General features: G+C 52.4%; 1 protein-coding gene across 6 annotated transcripts in view; it reads right to left on the bottom strand.

Moving 5' to 3' along the window:
• NRTN (neurturin) overlaps positions 1-23,726 on the bottom strand; it is a 50,418-nt gene that overhangs the window by 22,630 nt on the left and 4,062 nt on the right. For 2 of the 6 annotated variants that reach the window (XM_085040341.1, XM_085040342.1), the window contains exons 2-5: positions 9,811-10,192; positions 8,958-9,055; positions 3,470-3,638; positions 2,361-2,519 (exon numbers count right to left, since the gene is read on the bottom strand). The gene's annotated coding sequence lies outside the window, so the exon portion shown is untranslated. Of the gene's footprint in view, positions 1-2,014; positions 2,238-2,360; positions 2,520-3,469; positions 3,639-8,957; positions 9,056-9,810; positions 10,193-23,303; positions 23,690-23,726 lie in introns of those variants that run through there. The other 4 variants (XR_014846217.1, XM_085040340.1, XM_085040344.1 and 1 more) reach the window with 4 other exon arrangements.

Here is a 23,726-nt window from a genome sequence, read left to right on the forward strand (position 1 = left end):
TTTATTTGCTTAGCAGCAATTAGAGCAGCGTAATTACAATCAGCGCTCGTTTACATAAAGAATCACTTCATTTGGCTTCTGGGCGCCCCTGCGCTCCGAGCCACGTGCCAAGACAAACCTCGGGGAGCGAGGAGAACCTTGGGAGAGCGAAAACGACCGTGACAATGGGTCCGGGGGATGGAAAACAGGAGGGAGGAGGGCGAGGGCCTCCTGGCTCAGGTTTCCCCGGGGATGAGTGGCTGGATGGGGATGTGGGAATGCCGTGGGAACGCTGGGGTGTTTACCGGCGCTGCCAAGGGGACGGGAGGGATACAATCCACCTTTTTATTGGGATTTCAGAGCCAGCCAGGCCCATCCCAGCAATGAATGGGTTTGTACAGGTGGGGATCCTGTGATTGCTCCTTGCTGCCTTCGAACCAAACGTGCTGGTGAGGGATGGGTTTTGGGCAGGGTCACAACTCACTCAGCGGCTGGAGGTGTTGGTTAAGGATAAGGTTAAATAACAGTGCAGAGACACCAATTCAAGCCCAGTTTTCCTCCTTCCCTGCAGCAGCCTGGCTTGGCTTTACTCCCGAGAAATCAAAGGCAAGGCTGTAAGTATTAGGTTGATTTTCTAAACAATTCCCCTCTGAGCTTTTAAATAAGACCCAGGTTTTCGAGTAAGTGCAGTGCAGGGCAGCTGAAGACAGCAGCAAGGGGGAAAAAAAACCACTTTTCATCCACAAAATCACTGAGATGAAAATATTTACATTTTCTTCCTCTGTGTTTTTGAGGCTTGATCGAAAAAAAAAGTTTTTCGTTTGGGAAAGCAGCTTCTCTGCAATTCTAGGGGGGAGAAAAGCAAAACAAAAGTCGATTGACCTTTTCCAAAATTCAATAGGTGAAATGAGGCCAGTAACCAAAAGAATTTTGTTCTTAAAATCAGGTGCTTTGAGAAGCATTTGGGGAGAAAAGCAGCTATACTTGGAGGTTTTACAATGCACACCCTCGTGCCAGTCAGTTCTTGCCTTTCTGATAAAAAATTAATCTGATTTTTTTGGCAGATCTACGAAAGTCAGGAGCACGTGGACTAATTATTATTTGGGCTAATTATTAATATTACTGGAGAGGGCTAAACCTGCCTCTTCAGTCCTCTCTCTTCTTCCTTTCCCTCAAGATTCTCAGATTGTTTCCCCACTGCTTATTCCAAACTCCTTGTGCCACTCCAAGGATCCTAAGCAGAGGATCTGGGGCGCTGGAAAAGACCCCCAGCAGCAGCTCTGCTCCATCCTGTCCTGCCAAACATTCCCTGCTTCCCTCTGCCATTTGGGGACCTAAATGCTGGGAAAAATCCCTGCTGCCTTCATCCTTTCCCCTGGATCCCAGGAGCTCCTTGGTTTTCCTCCTCCAGCAGCCAGAGAGTCAGGGGTTGTTGTTCCCAGGGCTTTTTTTGGGGATGTAAATAGGATCAAGGAGGCAGGAAGAGCTGGTCTCCAGGGAGAGGATGTGTGTGAGTGGCTGCCTCAGGAGAACACTTGTCTGGCCTTCCTGGCTGCTCTGGGATCTGTTCTGTGTCTGCAGAGGTGGTGACAAGTTGTGCCTCGCTGCTGGCAGCCACAGCAGGGAGGAGGATTTGCTCCCAGCTCGGGGGAGATGAGGATGGTTTCACAGGGTTGTGGAATTACTGAATGGTTGGGGTTGGAAGGACCTTAAATCCCATCCTATTCCACCCCTGCCATGGGCAGGGACACCTACTGTCCCAGGGTGCTCCAACCTGGCTTTGGACACTCCCAGGGATCCAGGTGCAGCCAGAGATTCTCTGGGAATTCAATGCCAGCCCTCCCCACCCTTCCAGGGAGGAATTCCTTCCCAAAATCCCATCCAACCCTGCCCTGTGGCAGTGGGAAGCCATTCCCCTTGTCCTGTCACTCCACACTCTTACAAAAATCCCTAAAAACAGTTGCCTAAAAGTCACATCATTGTGTTTTAAGAGAAGACATTCCCAAACCCCACTCCTCCTCCCTCTCCAGAGCCACCTCTACCCTTCCTGGCCCAACCTGATGTGCTGTTTACACCTTGGAGCACAGAGCAGCACCCAGCCAGCCGCTCTGAGTCCCACAGGCGTTCCCTTGGAGCTGGCAGGGATCAGGGTGGGATAACAGGGATTTGATGAGGTGTTTACATGCCAGGAATGTCATCCATCAGCCCGAGACAGCCGGCGTGCGTGCGAGGCTGGCGGGAGGAGGAGGAGGAGGTGCCTGAGGATGAGGTGCAGAGCTCAGTCCCAGGTGATGAGCCACCCCGAGGCTTTTGTTTCGTCGGTTGTGTGTGAGCCTGAAGGCAACAACAGTCGGGAAATAAATCAGGAGAACTCATCCTACCTGGAATTCTCAGGCAGCAGAACCAGTTGGAGGTGATCAGTAGTGGCAATTGGAGCTGGTTTGGGGAAGGGTTGGAGAAAGGCAAGGATAAAACTCTGTGAGGACGCTGTGAGGGTGCTGAGGCACAGGTTGTCCATGGAAACTGTGGCTGTCCCATCCCTGGAAATGTCCAAGGGATCCAGGTTGGATGGAACAACCTGGGAGAGTGGAAAGTGTCCCTAACCCATGGCTGGGGGTTGGAATGAGATGAGGTTTAACATCCCTCCTAATCCAAACACTCTGGGATTCTCTGATTCCATGTCTCCTGCCTCAAAAGCCTTGGACTCCCTAGACACCTCAGGGATTTCAGTGGCCTCACCTGCAGCAGCAGAGAATCCTCTTTCCTGTAAATTTTACTCCTCACACAGCACTTCCCGAATCCCTGGGGCAATTAGCCAAAACCATGCAGGGTTAATGAAATAAAATCATTTCACCCCAGCTCAGAGGCAGCAGCTCCATCCCGAGCTGTGGGGTGTCCCAGGCAGAGGGACAGAGCCAGGATGCTCCCAGTGCCCCATCCCTTCCTCCCTCTCCCTTTCATTAGCATGGCTCATTCCCTCAGGCTCAGAGCCAGAGCCAAAGCTCATCTCCGGAGGATACATTTTTAGACAGTTTACAGAATCTGGCTTCCTGCTTTTAAATATCTGGGGCTCTTTTGTTTTCCATCACCTGGAAGGTAGGTGTGAGAGGAGTCAGTGTCCCCGTGTGACTCTGGGGGAGATCCATAAACAGCCATGGATTCATGGCTTTGGAAAGAGACAGAAGCCAAACACCCTGAGGGCATCTCAGCCCTCTTTTGGGATGAGACACAACCTTCCCCCTGCACGGCAGGAGAGGAGCAGGGACACAAAGCTGGAATAACAAACACTGCAAGGACCCACCTGAGGCTCCACCCCGGCTGCTGTGACATCCTGGGACAATCCCAAGGGCCAGGATGGACTCAGCACTGCTGAGGTGGTGGCAGACCCCAGCCAGTTCCTGCCGGGCTCCTCCTGCCAGGCAAGCCCGGGCCAGGCAGGACACAAAGCGCACACCCTCCCCAGCTGGGCACGCTGGGGGGACTCGCTTACCTCAGGGCAGGAGTCACAGGGGCTTGGCTGTGCTTGGCTTCTCTTCAAAACTGCTGGTGGGAGAAGTCTGGGAGGTGACACTGTGCCTGGACTGTCCCCTGTCCATGATGTTCCTCAGAACTGCGGCGAGTGGTTTTCCCGGTGGTGATTTTATAGAAACTGGTGTTTGCTGCAGCAGGGAAAAAGAAAAAAAAAGGTATTATTTCCACACAGGAATCCTATCAAACCCTCTGGAAATGTGAATACTCTCTATTTACTGGTGCTGGCAGCTTGTCATTGGACTTATCTTCAACTCTGAGCTCAGAAACCCAAGCAGGTTGGCAACAGCCCCTGTGGCAGCTCTTTGGGCAAGCCCAGGCCAGCCAAAGGGGGTAAATCCTGGGGTGCCCAGGCCCCTCCCAGCCCCTGCATTAGGGGGATGCCCCTCTCTGCAGCAGGATCGTGGAGCCGTGGGAATAAGAGAAGTGGGACAGCAGCAGTGGCTTTGTGACCAGGGGGACACTGACTATGGACATCTCTCCTCAAGCCCCAGCTCAGCAGCAGCTTCCACACCACCAAGGGTTAAGCAGCGACTGAACCCAAGGACAACATTTTGGGAGAAAAGTTATTCAGGACCTGGGATTTGTGTGAAGGTGCCTGAGCATCCCTGCTAGATCCCACACAGAATGGGGGTCCCCTTGCCAGGACCCCCAGCACGATGACAAGCCCTGCGAGGGGCCAGAGCTGCCCTGGGCCATGGAGCTGCATCCTGGCCCTTTGTCGTGCAGAGGGAGCGTGCAGGGAGTTGGGTGAGAGCCACGAGAGCTTGTGCTGTGCCTGCTTCCTCCCCTGGCATGCAGCAGGGCTGGGCGCCACTGGCCAATTCTGGGTTGCGTAAACAGCTGAGTAACGAAGATAAACGAGGCTGAGTGGCAGGGAATGCTGCATGGCTGCCTGGGAACCAGGGAATGCTGCATGGCTGCCTGGGAACCAGGGAATGCTGCATGGCTGCCTGGGAATCAGGGAATGCTGCAGGGCTCTGGGGCTGTGCTCTGGGTCAGGGAGGGCAGCATCCCACGAGGTGCTCCCTGAGATGCCTTGGGCAGGCTCCCTCAAAGCACTGAGCGTTTGGTTTAAGAGCTTGGGGTTAAAGGGGTTTTTTTCAGACTGGAGGAGAAGTTTGTGGAGAAACACATAATCCAACTCATCCTGGAGAATACTGAAGGAAGATCTCATTGCAGTTTACAACTTCCTCGTGATGGGAAGTGGAGAGGCAGTTCCACTGGGAGCAGGGACAGGACGCAGGGAATGGCTGGAGCTGTGCCAGGGAGATTTAAGTTGGATATTAGGGAAAAGTTCTTCCCCCAGAGGGTGCTGGGGCACTGAACAGGGAATGGTCCTGGCCTTGAGGCTGCCAGAGCTCCACGACAACACTCCCAGGGATGCACAGGGTGGGATTTTTGGGGTATCTCTGCAGTGCCAGAAATTCCTGATCCCTGTGGTCCCTTCCACCTGGGGATATCCTACAATCCTATGCCCTCCTTGATCCCACCCTGGCAGTGATGCTGATGCTCCCCAGCGATGCAGAGCTCTGAGAGCTGTCCCAACCCCAGGCTCTGTGTCTGGGCTGCAGACTCCGAGGGACACAAGGGGTTAAAACCAACCCCCCCTGCCCTGAGCCCTGCTAATGCCTCTGCAGAACGGAGCACCCCTGCCAAGAGCTTATCTGAGGCTCTTTGTGAACAAAGTGAGCCCTGGAAGGTGGCGAGGCTCGGTGACAGGGAGCAGGGATGGGAGCCAAGATCTCTGCCTCTGGCCACGGGAGAAATTTCCATCTTAGAGAGAGAGGAGCCACCCCACTGATAACCCTGCTGTTCCCACCGCTGGGAAGGGCCTCAGGGGACAGGGACCTTCTTCCCTGGGAGCTGCCAGTGCCATCTCATGGACTGCACAGATGGGAACCTTGGCTGGAAAGCATCCTCAGGCAGGTGTCCAGCCTCTGAGCTCTGCCTTTCTGCTGGCGCCTGCACCTTCTAAACTGGGACAGAAAAGAGCCCTTTTTCCCAGCCTTTAACCCCTGCAGGGACACGGTGTCCAGCTCCTGCAGAAATCAGCAATCACCAGACAGATACCATGAGCTTTTCAACCCTTAAGACCTCTGGAAAAAAACTTGAATGAGCTGTAGGTCTAACGAAAATGTGGGAAAATCTCCGAGTGGCCAGAATTTCACAGAGGCCCAGGCTCAAACTTTCTGCTTCCCAAATCCTCCCGAGATTGGGAATGGAGAGTGACTCCAACCGAGCACTCTTTCCATCCCAAGGCCCAGCCAGGGCTGATAAAAATCAGCTGGGGCCTAGCACGGCCCATCTCTAGCTCTGTGTTTATTTTTAATCGGGTGGATCAAAACTGAGTCGGGCCCCACAAGTTCCTGGAAATTTAATCCACAGATCCCTTCTCTGGAGCTACCGTGCAGCAGCTCTGTGACCCCAGAGCCAGAGCCCTCTCTGTGCAGCTGGGACAGCCTTGGGATTTACTGCCTCTGCAGCTGGAAAACCTGCTGCAGCCCATGGGCAAAATCCAGGGGAAACCCTCTGTCTTTGCACGGAAAGGCAGAGAAAAGCACACACTCTGGGCAGAGATCCTGGGAAAGGATCACTGGGATGGGTTGGGGGTGTGAGAGTTGCATCCCAGTGCTCCAGGTGAGGACACAGCCCTTGTGTGAGATGCAGGTGAGCACTGAGATGCTCCCAAGGGCTCCTCTTCTCCACGGGAAGTGGGACGTGCTGTCCCAGGTTGGCTTTTCCTCTGAAATCAGTGCTGGAGATTCATGATGTGTTTGGTGCTCCCTGGGGCACGAGGGGAGGAACAGGTCTGTCTGTTCCTGGAGAGACTCCAGCAAAGGGGAGCTGGAGGGAGAAGATCCCAATTAGTCCTGGCAGGCAGCACGAGTGAAACTTCCTGTTCTCCTCGTGCCCTGCCGCGGGCAGAGCTCTCCTGCTGATCCTCCAGAGTGGCAGCAGGGTTTAATCTCCATGGAGATGATCTAAAACCTGCCCAGGATCCGACCCAGGTGCTGGCTTGGCCACTCACAGCTCCTGAGGAGCCAGGCCACCTCCTCTCTCCTGTTCTCCATCCCTTTTGGAAGCCAGGAAGTGCCAGGATGTCCAGCCAGGAAGTTCAAGTGCTCTCGGAGCCTCCAGCCTGTGGAGGCCACAGCTCAGAATTCGGCCAGCCTGGAGATGCCACAACTCCTCCTGAGCTGGGAGATGCTCCCCAAACCTCACAGCAGCTCCTGGAGCAGTGCTTGGCATTCCCAAAGGATTCGCCATTAGGGACAGATTTATCTTGGATTTTCCTTGGATTTTCCTTCCCTTCCTTTGCAAAAACCCTGTTTGGACAAGGCATGGCAACATCCTTGCTCAGCACAGACAGGGATTACAGCAGCAGATGCTTCTCTGCCTGCACTGACCAGGGAAACGGCTCTGAAACCTCCACCAGACCACAGTGAATCCCCAGTGCCCCTGGCAGCAGGGATTTGGCATTCCCAGCCCCACCACAGCTGGCTCCAGGACAGAGCCTGGCACAAGTGGCTGTGCCAGTGCCAGGCCAAGCCTGTCAGTGTGACAGATGTGTCCAACCCACTGTGCTCCAGCTCTCTCTGGCTGAGCCTCCTCAGGAAGCACTGGTGGGATAATGGTCGTGTCTGAAGGCATTATCCAAATTACTCGCTGCACTCTCTGTTTTCCTGGAGCCCCAGCCAGACCCCGGGAATATTTATCCTATTTATCTTGGCTGCAGAGCTCCCGCCCCTCTTGGAGCAGCAGGAGCTCGAAACCACAGAGATTTGTTAATAGAAACCAAAGCAGGAACCACCACTGAGCTCGCAGGCAAAGGGCCCTGGAATTGGTGTCATCTGCTGGGATCTCCAGACCTGCTGCTCCAAGGGCTTGGGGTCTCTGCCACCTCCAGCTCTGGGGTTGTTCCTCTGCTCCTGCCTTGCAGGAATGGGGTTGCAGCCAGCCCAGCAGTCAGAGATCTCATCTGTGCCCATTCCTGCCCAGGCTCTCCATGCCCTGCTCTCACTCCATGGCAGGATGATCCCAACAGAGCCCAAATCACTGAACACAACCCCACAGGGATTGCACTCCTACAAGTTAGTCCGGTCTGATTTTAAGCAGCTCAGACTCTGATGTTCCCTTTCTCCCCTGAGGAGGCTCTCAGGCCACGTCTCCATGGCAGATTTTACACAGCTTTTCCTCATCCTCTTGGACTTCGACCCAGCTGAGACCATCTGGTGTCGATGGCTGCGCTGAGGTTCCTGTTTCCCTTGAAACAAGATCTGAGCTTTGCTCAGCCCCTAACAAACATTAAACAGCAAACCCAGGGCAGGATCTGGTTTGAGGGTGAGGTTTTATCCACGAGAACCTCGTGCTGCTCATGGGCAGGGACAGGGAGCAGAGTTTGTGGAGGTTCCCTCCACTGAGGGTTGGGCTTCGTCACCCAGCCAGAATCACAGAATTACAGAATAGTTTGGGTTGGAAGGACCTTAAAGTGTCATCCCTGCCATGGCAGGGACACCTTCCACCACCCCAGGGTGCTCCAAGCCCTGTCCAGCCTGGCTTTGGACACTTCCAGGGATCCAGGGGCAGCCCCAGCCTCTTTGGGAAAGCTGTGCCAGGGCCTCACCACCCTCCCAGGATTTCTCCCAGATATCCCAAAACCTGCCCTCTGACAGTGGGAAGTCATTCCCTGTGTCCAAAGTCCCTTTCCTCAGCTCTGCATTCCTTCTGCCCTTCTCCCTTATCCAGAGGCCACTCGAATCCCACAGATCCACATCTCAGCAGGTTTCTGGAGCAAACAGCAGCCCAGCTGTTCCCTGAGCAGCCAGGTGAGCTGGAGTGAGACCTTCCTGCAGATCTGTGCATCCAGGGCTGATTCCCAGCAAGGCAAGGATCTGACATTCATTCCTCAAAAGTGAAGGAGATCTGCCTTGAATTTAAATGCAATAATCTCAGCCCAAACCCATAAACCACAATTGGAACTCTGCAGCGAAAGCCAGCGTGGTTTGAATAATCAATCCCTGAAGGTTTCCCAGTCCAGAACATTCCCAAGCCAGTGCAAAAGGCAGAGGGATCCATGAGAGGGAAGCACTGGGGCTGTTTTTCATTTAGAGCCAGGCTGGAATCCCTGCAGAGCAGGGCTGGAATGGGCTCCATCAGTTTTATCCTCTCCCAGGACAACAGCAGAGATCCTCAGCAGGTGGAGCTCAGCTGGAATCATGGAATCATTCAGGTTGGAAAAGCCCTCTGAGATCATCAAATCCAACCATCAACCCAGCACTGCCAAGGCCACCACTAGCTCATGTCCTCAAGTGCCAAATTCACATTTTTTTTTAACACTTCCAGGGATGGCAACTCCAGAGCCTTTCCCTGAAGGAATTTTCCTAATATCCAATCTAACCCTCCAGGGAAATCCTCTTTTTTACAGCCATTTTCTCAGCCATTCCTACCTGTTCCCAGAGCAGGGTCATGTTGCTGTTCCCAAGGTCAATGTTTTTCCCATTTCTGCCCAATCTTTCCTCAAATCTCACATGCTGAAATCTTGTGCCTGGAGTGAAATGGAAGAATTGTGTTAGATTTTCAGGAAAAAGGCAACGGGAATGCATGAAGGGAAGCAGAGAGCTCTGCACAGACAAGCTCAGAGACCCTTCAATGGTCAAACTCAGCCCAGCACCCAGGAAAACACCTCTAGGCTGGCTGAAAAACAGCTCTGCTGGCTTTGTTACAGTGTGAAATACAGTTTGGATTATGTTATACATTAAAGAATTCCTCCTGCTGCGCTGGGGCTTTGCACAAAGTGTTTTTCTCTCATGAACTGAAGCACCAGAGCAAGGTGAAAGTCTCTCAGTTGCTGGAGGGGTCACTGAGGAGATCAATACCTTGCCCAGGCCATCCCAGTTCTGATCCCTGCTGGAAAGTGGCATCCAGGAGCTTTGGAGCTTCCTTCTCCCACAGATTCCTCACTTCCCAACAGGGATGGAGCTGGTTCCTGTCACCCTGCAACTCTCACCAGTGAGGTCATTTTATTTCCTGAGCAAGAGTGGCCAAAGCCATCCCCACCCCCACCCTGCAGCAGCTCACAAACACCAATTTAATGAAAATTTTTGTTCAAAATGTAAGTCAGAGCTCATATCTGGCATGAAACACTCCAAAGAGAATGTGCAGATCCCAGCCCTGAGCAATGGAATAGGAGCTAATTTCCTTTTAGTCCATACCCACATGTTCACATATATATAAAATGTAAATATACAGATGTAGTCACACATATTCTTATATACAGAGCAAGAGAAATCTTCTACAAACCTGCTCAGACTCCTTAGATGTCCAAAGTCACCAGGACAGCAGGAATTCATGGGAAAAAAATCTTCCTTCAGCAATTTTCAGAGCTTCAAGAAGCTCCAAGGGGAAGCCCCTGGTGTTTGCCAGCCCCTCCAGAGAGAAGGGGCGAGGACATCAATCCTCATCCCAATTAGTGCTGGAAAAAATGTCTTAACTGCATTTCTGGTGGGGAGCAGCATCTCACAAGTTACGGGTTGTTTCCTCGGCCATAAATCTGTCAGCACCATGCAGCGTATCTGGGATGCTTGGTTTTCCTGAGCTGTGCTCACCAGGCGTTTCTGTAAGGTTCATCCAAACAGAGGAGCTCTCACTTGCTGCACACAGGGCTGGGAGCAGATTCAGCTTCCTACAGGGTGTAAGAGAGGAGTAAATCAGCACAGGGCGTGGAGGAGAGGAGGTTGAGCTCTGCAGGGTGCAGGGATGGAGGGATGGTGGAGCAGGGCCTGGGAACACCTCGTGGGGACACGCTGGTGTCAGTGCCACCCTGCCCTCCCCAGTCCCTGCCCCACAAATCCTCTCCCATGCCAGGACAGGGTTGGTTCACACGGTGCAGGGAGCTGGGACAGCTCTGCTCCCAGCCCTGGGGAGAGCTGCAAGCACGCTCTGCCCCTCAGCTCATTAAGCACATGACATTTCTAGCAGGAAAAAAATATTAAAAATAATAATTCAGGCTTGTTCCTAACCTTGGGTGGCTTCACTTTCTGCTTTTGCCATTCTCCTCTTAACGACTCCCAGAGCTGGGATGGCAGGGAAGGATTGATATCCAGACTTTGTTCAGGGAGATTGGGCTGATTTTTTTATTGGAGCCAGGAGTAAAGATTTCTATTTTTCCAAGACTAGGGAAAGCATGTTCAGGCTGATAAATATCTGTCAGCAAAAGCCATTAGCTGATGGAGTCAACTAGAGAGGGAAAATAAAAGACAACAAAGCCCTGCCATTCCCAGTGGAACAGCTCAATGGCCTTTTCCTCCATGCAGGATTTCTAATGGATTTCTTGGGGTGTTTGCTGCAGGTCTGCATATGTGCTGCTCTGGTAAATTATGGACTATCAGAATTTCATTTGAATGAACCTCATCCCTGGGAATCACAATTCAGGAGCTGCCCAGCAGCAGTTTCTCCTTTTGGCTCTTCCTCATGCCAGGACTGGGATCACCAGCATGAGAAACTGTCAGCATCCTGTCCAGCACAAGCAGTGGGGCAGTGTAAGGAGACCTTTTGGGCCAAACATCACACGAAATCACAGAAATCCTTACTTCCAGCAGTTCTGTGCCTAAGCTTCCTCCTCTGTAAAATAAAAACTGTGATAACTCTGTCCAAAGCATCATCCAAGGGATGGAGAGTCCCTTTAGCTGCTCCCTACATGTTTCAATCCCATGAGTTCTAGGGCCAATCTCAAAACCCCCATTCCAAAGTGATCACACGCCTCTTAGGGTCAGAGAAAAACCTCTGAAACATCACCCCAAAATCCCAAGAAATTAAAAAAAACCCCAAAACCAACAAAAACCCAACCCAGTGCAAAAGGCTGTTTGTTATTTCCTCTTTAACCTGGTTGGTTTTCCAGGCAGTGGAGCAGTTTATGGCAGGCCAGGGACAGGTGGTGGTTTATCACCCCGAAATAATTGGGGTCAGCAGTGCTGCCACGGGAAACGCCGGCTCCGCCGCCTCTCCTCCCTGCGTGGCTGGCAGCAGTGAAAAATGTGATTTACTGCAGCAGCAGAGGTTTATATCTAATCCTTTCTGTAATCCCTTACTCCAGGAAACTTCAGGATATGGTGGCTGGGAAGCTGGCTCGACCTGAGCCTCGGGATTTGCTCGAGAGCAACAGGTTCCAGCAGGATGGATCCTCCACGGATGTGGATTGAGCTCCTGCAGGATCACACCTGAGCCTGGGCTCTCTGCAGGCACCAGGGAGAGGGAGGATGGATGAAAAACTGGACTCAGCACCTCCTGCTTCCCTCCCTCCCTCCTTCCCAGATGTGGCTGGAGAACCAGCCCAGCCCCAGCCATGCCACGTTCCATGAGAAAAGCCAGGATGTCATAAAACCGAGAACTAATTGCCCCCAGATGCCTCATTAAGGCCGCAGGAAAATTCTTCCAGGGTCAGGAAAGCACTTGTGGAAAGCACCAGGAGGTCACACTGCCAAAGCTGCCCCGGGACTACAGCTTGGGGACACCTGAGCACGGAATGGCTCCATGAATCCACGGCTCACCAGGAGCAGCCTGCAAGTAGGAGAAGCTTCCCAATGAGCAAAGCAGCAGCTCCATTTGCTTCCTAGCGAGAATATATTTATTTTCACAGAAAATCACAGAAAATCCCAGACCTTATAGATGGCTTGGGACATTCCTGCTGACTTTTGCATTGCTGGAAGCAGGGTAGGTATTCCAGAGGGTCCAAAACTCTGCTCCCACTGCCAGCACCTTTCCAACAGCTTGAAACCCCTGCTAATCCTGCTGTCACCAAATCCAGGCCTCTCAATATCCCTCACCCCATGATTTCAGGCAGGTTTCCCCAAATTTCCCCCCAAATATTCCTGCTAAACCAGAGGCTGCTGTAACCCCACAGCAACCAACACCCCACAGGACAATGGCCCAAGGAAGCCTTGGAGTTTCTCCTGCAGTTTGCTCCATCTGCAACTCGTCCTGTGCCAGAACAGCAGCAGGAGATAAGGAGTCTCAAAGGTCTCACGGAAAACTCTGACAAGCAGGCTATTTTCAGCTGGCCTGGCTCGCCGGACGCTTCCCTGCTCCAGCCATGGGGTGAGCTGGACTTTGTGTCTCTGGAGGACAGGAGGGGACAGAGCTGTCCCCTTCAAGGATCCCTTTCCAGCAGCAGTGGGCTCTGATGTCTGTGGGAACACTTGAATCACAGAAAAGGATCCTGAGCCGGTGAGCAGCTGCCTGGAGCTCCAGGATCCCACTGGAATGACCAGCGGGAAAGACATCAAACAGTGCAGTGTCCTGGTGTCCATCTGCAGAATTATTTCAGTTCAGATGCTTTGCCTGGGGAAGGGGAGGAGGAGGACAGAGCCAGGGGCAGGAAAAGTGCAGCAGTGAGGAAATTTCAGCTCAGGAAAATGAAACTCTGGGTGTTCCTCTCCGGAGGGCCTGAGCTCACCCTGCCCACGCTCAGCCTCAGGGGCAGAGCTGTTCTCATCCAGAGCATGGGGATCTGTCCCCACAACCTCAGGCTCCACGACGTGCTCTGTCTCAGCCCAAGGCATCCCACATCCTCATCCCACATCCTTATCCCACTTATTTTCTGTCCATTTGCCCTCTGACTGCTTCAGTACTCACTGGTGCATGAGCATCAGCTTCACTTCTCTTGCTGGGACACAAAATGGGACTTGAAAATTCAGTTCAATAAAAACAACCCCAAAAAAATATTATATAAAAAACCCCACCCTGGTCCAGGAGCTCCTGGAGGGGAACAGAGCTGGGATGCAGCCAGCACTCGCTCCTCACCCCACCCCTGGCTAGATGGGAATCAGGGCATTTGTGCTTTAGACCTATTTTGGGAAGAGCTGAAGGGAAACCAGGAGCAAGGCTGATATGGAGAAGTGGACCCAAAGCAAGCTGATGGCATTTACTCGGTGCCAGGGAGATAAGCCCAGTGCCAGCATGTGCCAGCCAACACCTCCACGGCTCCCAGAGCAGGTGGGATGCCCACACCAGGAATATCCTGGGAATTTTACAGGTGACAGGGACATTCCTCAAGGCCGTGCTGAGCTTGGGAGGCTCGTGAGAGAGGCTGACTCCAGGGAAAGGAATTTTGAAGGGATGAGAAAGAGAAGGGTTTGCGACTGAGGCACTGCAGTGTCTGGGAACAGGATTCCTGGGATATGGGAACTATGCAGCAGCCAGCTGGGGACAGGGACTGTGATTCATCCTGGATACTCTGGAAGCAGGGAAAGGGCACAGGCAGCCAAGGCAGTTAAGTAGGGATATAAGAAGGAGAATAAGCAACGGGCCTGAGGCTTTATGAACTGTAAACACTGTGATGGAGGAGCTTTGTATTCAAAATAAGCAAAGGCAAATTAAAGGAGGGAATTAGGGGAAGGGAAAGGCAGAAGTGAGGAGAGAGAGAGAGAGAATGAGCAGAGATCTGTGCCCAGTGCCAGGTGAAGAGAAAGCTCTTCCCAGGTTCTTTCTGGGAAGGAGAAGCCTGAGAAAGTGTGTGGAGAAATGAGTGAAGGGTGGCAGAGGTGGTGTGAGAAAAGAGAGGTCCCCAGGAGAGTCCTGGGTGCTCAGGCAGAGGGGAAAGAACTGGCTTAAAGGAAAACTGGGACCAAGGAGACAACTTGAGAAGCTGGATCTTCCCTCCTGGCTGGAAAGCAGCCACTCCACGTGAAATTACTCAGTGCCCACATATTCCACAGAGTCCTCACCATGCTGATCCCAGCAGGCTTGGAGGAAGGATAGAAATCTCCTTGCCATGGTTGGCAGCCTCAGGAATCCAGGGAGCAGCCCAGCAGGGAAAGGACACTCCAGCCTCTCCTGCTCCTGAGGACAAACCCAGTTTTGTATCAATGACCAGGCTGCTGAAGCAAAATCCCCAAAAGTGCCAATGGATGGTTCTGTGCCCAGCAGGGACATTTGCTCCTTGCCCCCAGGAAGACAACAAGGTCACCTCCAAACCCTACCCTGAGCACATCCTTTCCTTCTGCCTACAAGGATAAGGAAAAAGAAGGATGCACCAGGAGCTTGGCAGCATTCAGGGGAAAAGCCATTCTCCTGGGATTGCTCCAGGTGCAGAAAAACCTGCTCCCACAAGACCTGTTTTCCACTCCCTTGGCAATCCCAGTGTCACACGGCTTGGAGAAGTTTCCAAACTCTGCATCCTGATTCCCAAAACAAACACCAGTGGTCCATTCCCGTTTCCTCCAGCTCCATCCCGAGCCCTCAGACAGTGACCAACAGGTCCCACACATCCCAGTTCACCTCAGGGAGGGGCAGAGTGGCTCCTTTGGATGCAGGAGGCACCGGCAAGGCTGTTGTGAAGCCTGGGAAAGTTTCATCAAGATATTCATCAGCACCAAAGAGCTGAGTCAGGAGAAGTGATGGATGTGCAGGAAGCCAAGTGTCAGATGCCTCCACATGTGCTCCACTTTCACCCAGCCCTCCAGGTTCCACGACCGCGGTGACACATTCCTGTGTCCCCAAACTCCCATTCCAGGGCAGCTCCTTCCCCCAGACCTGCCTCCATCCAATTACTCATCCCTGCAAGCTCTCAGTGATGCGTCTGTATTGATCCACCCCAGCTCCAGGGTTTCTATCTCCATTTATCAGGCCTGCACTTCTCTTAATCCCATCTCAGCCCTCCCCAAAGTAATGAGATAAGAGGCAGGCTGGAAAGGCTGATAAAAAGGAACTGAACAAATCCATTAATGCTGTTTCTGTGCCAGGAATTACAAATCCCAGCCCTTGGTAATTAGGGCTCTGCCAGCCAAAGTCCCAGCACAGCAAAGCCAGAGAGGAAAGTCAGGCTCGCTAAAATGTATCCTGAGAAAAAAGCAGGACCAGAACACCTTGGATAATGTGCCAGGTGTGGCACTGAGGTGCTGTTTGGGGACAGGGGTGGGACAAAGTGCTCCAACCTGAGCAGCTCCAGCCTAAAGCAGTGTGACCAGTGGCTATTCCTGCCCTCTGGCAGTGGGAAGCCATTCCCTGTGTCCTGTCCCTCCATTCCCTGTCCCCAGTCCCTCTCCAGTCAAATTCAGGACATTTTGTTGAGGTACTGAATCAGAGAGTGAGGAACAACCGCCCAGGATAACTGGGACACGTTTTGATGGTGACCTCTGGAAAAAACTTCCCTTGCATAAACAGAGATTAATGGACATTTCAAAAGACAGTTGCTTTAGCTTAACCCATCCCCTCCATGCTTTCCTTGGGATGGGACCTGAGGGATGCATCAGCAATGTACAAACTAACAAATACTAATAAAATAAATAAATCGAGACGCTCATCCAACCAACACCCTCTCTGGAACAGATTCAGATTCTATTTCAATTGACATCTTCTAAAAAACAAAGCCTTTCTCATGAAAAATAAACCATGGCCACTTCAGAGAAAAACACGGCAAGAGCTGCCCAGGATCTCCCAGTTTATGGGAGGCAGAGGCAGGAAAACAGGTCAGGAGCAGAGAACTGAGCAGGGAGTACCTGATTTCACCTAAAGCCAAGGATTTTCTGCTTTTTGAGCAGATTTTTTGGGCTCCTGATGTTTGTTGGGATTTCCCAACCCACCCTGGAGCCAACGCCAGCCCTGGGCAGGATCTGCTGGTCCTTCTCCCTCCTGGAAGTGCTGACAAGGTGCTCTGTCTTCCCTGAGCTGTCCAAAGGCTCGTTAGGAAATGACCCTAATTAAGTTTGATGGATGGGGACTGGGGATTATTCCTAATCTCCCTGCAGCAGCCAGACCAGAAAGGATATTTCACACAAGAATTCAACTGCAAATGCTGCAACTGCACAGCACGTGCATGGCCTGAGTCCACAGACCCAGAACCTGCTCCCAAGGCTTCCAATCCTGAGGAAAAAGCCATGAAATGAGGAGAGCTGGATTTTGATCCTGTGGATTGTTCCTCCCTGGAGTCATCCCTGCTATAAGGTGGTGTGTTGGATAAAAATAATTTGGTTTATGAAGGTACATAACAGGCCAAAGTCACAAAACGGAGTCCAAAATTTAAAGTCCGGTGAATGTTGAGGATTTTCCTCCTGAAAAAATAAGATGGAGGTTTTCTTTTCCACATTTCCTTCCCTCCTTCTCTGATGTGGGAGGGAATATTCCACACAGGAGGATATTCAAACATCCAAACCCTTCCTTGAGCATTTCAGTCTTTGCATGTGGGTATGAAACTGCAAAATAACGGAAGGGATCAAGAGAGAAAACACATAAACCAGAAAAAACTCCAGGTTTCTCAACTGCCAATCCGAGTTCAAGCTGAAATCAAACAATTTCTCCCAGCTTTCTGTACATGGATCTGCCTTGATGACCTGGAGATCACCCAGCAGGAGAAATCCAGGCTTTTGATGTCACAGCAAAGTACAAGAGAATAGCTGGGATAATTGAACAGCCAGGCTTGCTCAGACCCCAGGACACAACATGCTCAAGCAACACCTGGGAAAGAAATGTTTCTGACCTGGGAAAGGGGGGAAAAACAATTGGGATGAGCCAGATCAGCTCCTCAAACCGGTTTTCTGCAATCAGCACCACAAACAGTTGCATCAGTGCAAAAGGGAAAACGACAGAGGTCAGTGGGGACAGCTGATGGGGAAAACACCGATTATCCAAGGAAAATGATGCTTTAACCACACCAGAGAGCAGGAGGGCTGTGCACAGCATTCCCTGCCCAGATTGCAGCCGGGAAAATCCCTCCTGCTTTAGCTCTCCCACAGCCGGGAGCAAATCGCCGTGGGCTGAGCTCCTCCCTGCCCAGGTGAGCTCCCGGCGCCGATCACAGCCGAGCCGCTGCCAGCCCTGGCGACACGGGATGGAGCTGTGGCAGTGCCAGTGCCACCCCAGCGCCCACGGCTGGGTCCCGCGGGCTCATACCCCCCTCTCGTGGCAAACGCACGGCTCCCTGACCCCACACGGGAAAGGCTTTCCCAGCCCTGCATGCAGCTCCCGATTTCCAGAGCTCTTTCCAGAGGCTCTGCTGATGAAGCACATGAATATTGATGATCTGCGGAGATGCAGCACAAAAAGCAGCTGTGGGGAGAGGCTCTCCAAGTTCAGCAAGTGCTGTCGAGTGCAGAAACCTCCGGGGCAGGGGAAGAAGAGGGAGATTTTGTGGGGAGAAACAGGACAAGCTGTTCAATCATGCTTAGGAAACCATGATTCTATGTTTAACCAGGAAAGGGCAGCCCATTCCTCAGATTAAAGCTTTGGAAAAGTCTCCACCTGTTCTCAGAATGGAATGGAGCAGCAGTTTTAAGCTGGACAGCCCTGCATGGCTTCATCATGGAATATCCCATGTGGGAAAGGATCCACAAGAATCAGAATTCTGCTCCTGGCCCTACAGACACCCCAAAAATCCCTGGAAGCATTGTCCAAAGGCTCCTGGAGGTCTTGAAGGGTTGTTGCCATCCTGCCTTGTAGGTCAAAATGAGCACAGATGGCTCTGGCTGCCCTTCCCTGACCCAGTTTAGGGTGTTTTTTGGGGACATGGACGTGTTGGAGCAAATCCAGAGGAGCATTAGAGGGGTGGAGCACCTCTCCTACATGGAAAGGGTGGGTGATTTGGGATTGCTCGGTGTGTAGAAGAGAAGCTCTGGGGTGACCTCATTGTGGATTTCCAGAACCTGAAGGGGCTGACAAGAAACACGGAGAGAGACTTTGGACAAGGGCCTGGAGCGACAGGACAATTTGGAATATGGAATTTGTCCTCTGCTCAGCTGGAAGCAGGAAAACCCCTATGGAATGACAACCTATAGCTCCCACATCCTCACACGTCACTAATCACAGCTCCTTCCCAAGAACCCCCTCAGAGGGACACAAATTTGGGTACTCAACCAAACCACCACCCCCACGAATTCTGGAGGAATTCAATGGGTTTGAGACATTTCCTCCCTGTCAAAAACTGCTGGAATGAGTTGGGATTCAGCTGTGGTGAGCAGGGGGAGGGAGCTCGTGTAATCCCAGAGCAGAACTAAGCCAGCCTGGAGAGCAAGTGCATTAGTCCCTGCTGAGAAGGGATCTGGGGACAGAGGGGGAGAAAGAACCGGGAAGGAGTTTTCCAGCTCAGGAAGGGGAATGCCAGGACTCACCGCAGCCTCCTCACTTCCCTCCAGGACACAGAGTCCTGGTGGAGCTGCTCACGTCCAGGCTGCAGGACCAGCCAAAGCCTGTTTGCTTTCCCTGCACTTCCCACATCCAAGCACAGCCAAGGTCTGCTTGGAAAAAGCTGCTCCTTCGCCCTCCAAGAGCCCCAGCAAGGCTGCCAGAGCTGTGCAAGTGCAGCAGAGCCAGAGGGGACAGTCTGTCCTGCATTAACACCCTAAAGCTCCCTCAGGATCTTTATCAGGGCTGATAAACCCGAGCTGGGTCACTCCCTCCCTCGTGCCAGGTGACATCTTTCCATCTCCACAGCAACACGATTTTCCAGGGACAACACCACCGGTTTCCTTGCCTCTTTTCCCACTGATTCTCACAGAACCATGTCCACAGGAGATGGACAGCTGCCTTGCTGTCACAAGAGGGCTGAGTTAGGCTGAAGTGACAGATCCTGGCCAAGCTGATGCTCTGCTGTGTTGCTGAATGCAGGTCACTGCACAGCACAGCTCCCTGAGGCAGCAGGAGCAGCCTGGAGTGGCACAGCTACACAGGACACAAATTAAACCACCTGGATAAATCCTAAGGAAAAGGGAGCACCCCTCAGCAGCAAGGTCACAGCCCCAGGAGCTTCTCTCACTCAAGGCAGGGAAGGGCAAATCCTCCAGATCCGTTTTTAAGGCAATGGTGAGTCTTCCAGAACAAAGACAGGATGGAAAACTGGCACAGCCTCGTCCAGGGGAAATCTGGGGATGGTTCTCCTTTTGCAAAGCCTCCTCAGCTGCTGCAGCTCCAAGTTTAGATGACATTGCATCAGTCCTCTCCACCTCTCAGTCAGGAGGAGGAAGAGAAAAGCCATCTACCCTTAGTCTGCAAAAATCCGGTGTAAGGGAGGGCTGTGGATAAAAATAACACTGAGGTTTTCTTTTTCCAGAGCTAAATTTAATTGTGGGGTTTTTTTTCCTTGTGATTCTGCCCCTCTGCTCTGCTCAGGTGAGACTCCACCTGCACAGGAGGGATGTGGAGATGTTGAAGCAAATTCAGGGGAGGTCACCAGGATGATCACAGGGATGGAGCAGCTCTGCTGCAGGGAAAGGATGAGAGAATTGGGATTGTCCAGAAGAAAAGAAGACTCTGAGGTGACTTAATTGTGGCCTTGCAGGGCCTGAAGGAGCTGACAAAAAAGATGGAGAGAGATGATTTCCAAGGGCCTGGAGTGACAGCATGAGGGGGAATGGCTTCCCACTGCCACAGGGCAGGATGGGATATTGGGAAGGAATTCCTGGCTATGAGGGTGCTGAGGCCCTGGAATAGAATTCCCAGAGGAGCTGTGGCTGCCCCTGGATCCCTGGAAGTGCCCAAGGCCAGGCTGGAGCACCCTGGGACAGTGGAAGGTGTCCCTGCCATGGCACCAAAAGGCTCCATCCACCTGTAAGACACCCCAGAACACACCTGGAATGAACAGGAATGCAGGGCAGGGATCCAACTTACTCATCAACAACAGGAAAAGTCCCCAAAATAGCAGTTTTGGAAGGTTCCAAAGCTATTTGAGAAGCCAGGCCAGATTTGACAAATAGCTCCAGCCAAAATGGAGAAAATAATTAGAAAAACATTGAAACGTGTCATTTTTAGTCGTTGTTCTTATTTTTTTTTTTAACTGAAACATTTTACTTCGGAAATGATGAAACATTTTAGTCCCAGCAGGATCTTGGAGCCTTTGTCCCGGCGAAACAGGAATGTTTATTCGGTTTGTCACTGACTGACTGAGTTAAATGTCAGGAGGAAATTTCAGTGTTGCTTTTTCATGTAAAAATAAAAATTTTAAATGCACACAAGATTTTATCTGGTGGCACACAGGGCATTAGAAGAGGCCAGATAAAGGGTTGAAGGCAAGCACCTTTCCTGTCCAGATCCTCAACTCCCCTAATTCCCAACAGGCTGAGCCATCAGGGATTAGCCAACCTGCACGGAAAGGGAACAGGGTGACCTCAGGTGACAGCAGAGGCCAAAAGAAAAGGTTCCTTTTGGGAGCCTCCCATGGAAAATGCCCCAAAACAGCCCTGGGAACAGCAGGGCTGAGGGTGATGAAGGCTGGGAGGGACAAAGGCTGCTGAGAGATGCCCCCCAGGAGTTCCCAGAATGGAGAATTGGGAACTTTTCCATGCCCAGGGCACTGGGAAAAGCCACATCCTGCCTCCTCCATCAGCAGAGCAGCCTCTGCCAAGGAATCCGCCTCTCCCGTGACTGGGGCCTCTAATTTTAGGGTCTGATGAAAAGACTTGGGGTCTCCTCCAAGCTTTGCTAACAAAGGGCTGAGTGCCACAGCCAAGGGCCCCAGGATCCCACAGTGCTCCCAGCACTCCCACGTGAGCCCAGATGTCCTGAGCCTTTCCCTGCCCACACACCACGGCGACGCCGCAGATCCAAGGATTCATCACCATGGATAATCATCCCAGCTCCGGGAAGGATCATTCCAACATCCACACCAGACCCCCAGCTCCAGCCCACTCAGAGCTCATCCCAAACCCACAGGCCTTGCCCAGATAATGACATTTAGCTCCTCCAAACGCTAAGTCAGCTCTTAAACCAGCCAAGAGGGACCTGCAGCAGGAAGAGCTTTCCAAACTCCATGACACAAAGCCTGGCACGGCCGTTTCCGAGCATTTGAGGTGCACACCCCGATTCCAAATTGTCCCAGCACAGGTTTTCTGGAGCACAAAGGGCTTTTGGGGGCTTGGTGTGAGGCACAGAGACCCCAGTGTGCGTCCAGATGGAGGGGATGGAGTGGTGATTACGGCAGGGAGGGAATTGGGAGCTGGGACATGAAACCAGAGAGGGGAAACGTTTAAAGCTTTAATCTTGGAAACAGCTTCCTGATAGGAGATTTATGAGCGATGGGAATAGTCTCCTTTGCAGAAGGCTGGAAGCTGTGCTGCTGAAACAAGACCGGATAAAAGAGGAGACAACACATGAGGAATGGATTTGGTGTGAGCAGAGGACAGGAGCCGGAGGTTCACTCCCAGCCCCAGCCACCTTCCCACACATCCAACCCCACACCTGGGACAGGCACCCCATGAACCAGCAGAGCTTGTCACAACATTCAGCACCAAATCTCCCTCCTCGTGGCAGCTGTGGGGCTGCTCTTGGGGCTGCTACAGAACCTCATTTTCTGGCTAATTCCTGGTGTGGTAGCCAGACCCCAGGGCTTGACACATCCGACTTTTGTGTGGGAGCCTGTGGAAGGGGCAGGTTCATTAATACATGTTTAACTTGGACCTTGAAGGAGCTGAACTTTTCCTGACTTAGTTCTCCCTGTATCTATATCCCACTTTCCTGTAATCAACCTTTCCCTTTTTCCTGCCTTGGCCTTTCCCAGTGAGTTTGTGGGTATTAGTTTTCTCTAAAGCTGCTTTAGTGCTGCTGGAGGATGTGGGAGTGACAGCTCTGGCCTTCCAAACTCTGTATTCACCCCACATTTATCCAGCTCCTCGTTCCCCTGGCTCTTTTTCCAACCTCAGCATGACCTGAAGGGGTGGAAAGATGAAGGAGACAAGAGCAGCACCTCTCCACACCTAGCAGAGAGTCACGGAATGGTTTGGGTTGGAAGAAGCCTCAAAGCCCACCCATTCCCACCCCCTGCCATGGCCAGGGGCATCTTCCTCTAGACCAGGTTGCTCCAAGCCCTGTCCAATGTGGAAAAGGGTTTGTTGGGAAGCTCATCCAAGGCTCAGCCTCGTAAAGCTGCTGAGCCAGTGCCCCGAGCAGGGATTCAGTGCTGAAGTCTGACCTCAGCCGGGTGCAGCCAGCCCAAAGCACTCTGACTTCGGGCTTATTGCCCCACAAAAACAGCAGTGAAATCACTTCATTAATCCCCCGAGCCTCGTTTCCTTCCTTCCTTCCTCCAACCAAGCTGAAGCTTAAAATAGTATTTTGCATTCCTCATACTTCACTCCAAAACTAATTAACACCCAATCAGCCCAAAGCTCTTCCCACAGGCTCCACCGTGCAACCTGCCCACCCTTGGCAGCAGCAGGAGCAGGAGCACCCACCGGCCTTCCAGCTCCTCCCAAAAGCCAGTTCTGATGGAGGATCTGGGAAGAACCGTGCTAAAGCAGGAAAACACCGGAATTCAAGCCCCACGTGCAGTTTTACCTCCACCCCACAACCCTGCAGTGCCCATAAACAAGCACAGGGTGTGGGATTGGAAGGATGGAGCCCAGGTCGTGCTTCACTTGGATTTCACAGCCTTTTCTCACCCGAAAAGCCCCGGCCAAGCGTGAGTCAAACGGGGCTGTGGAGATGATGGAGCTGGAAAGGAAACGTCATCCAGGAGAGCTCCAAATACGTCACCCGTGAGACATCAGCCCCCTCACCCCAGCATCTCTCTTGGTCACACATCAGGCTGGGAGGGAGGACCACGGAGGGGTTGTGGATCAGGAGAACGTGTAAAGAGTGGCCCAAACACAGGGGAGACATGGCAGCTACAGGTGAGGGAGAAAAGGTCAAACACACGACGCTTGATGTGTTAATTTGGTTTTCAGCCCAAACTTCCACCACAGACCAAAGGCAAGGGCGGCTTGAACACTCCAGGAAGCTCATAAGCAAGAGCTGGTTCATCCCTTTAGCACTGTGCAGCCAGTCATTGTGTTTACTGCTTAAAAATAACCCTAAAAATAAAAGAAAACCCTTACCAAGTATCCTACACCTCTGCAGAGTTTCATCCTCTCCCTGACAGCTGTGAGGAGGCAGGAGAGCCAGACGTGCACCCCAAAACCAGGGAATCGTTCAAGGGAAGACAATGTGCCACTCTGTGTGTCTGCCTGACATGGTGCCGCTCAGTCACAAATGGAAGGCAGTGATCTCAGGATCATTCCAGCCATGCCCGCCCTCAGGGGCCAGGCCTGGGGCAGCAGCTCTGACCCCATTAACGTGGACCCCTAACACCCGCGCGTCCCCAAAGAGAAGCCTTAAGGAGCTTCTCCCTGGTACAAGGGCTGCGCCCTGGCCTTCTCGCCCTGCTTGGGCAGCCCTGACGGCCATGAGGGGCTGTGAACCCTTCAAAGGCCCAACCGCACTCATCCGCGGCTCCCGCCGTTGTGAGGGGAGCGCTCGGC

The sequence above is a fragment of the Lichenostomus cassidix genome, chromosome 28 (assembly GCF_008360975.1).
Source record: "Lichenostomus cassidix isolate B80296 chromosome 28, HeHo_3.0, whole genome shotgun sequence".
In the NCBI taxonomy this organism is placed as follows: Eukaryota; Metazoa; Chordata; class Aves; order Passeriformes; family Meliphagidae; genus Lichenostomus; species Lichenostomus cassidix.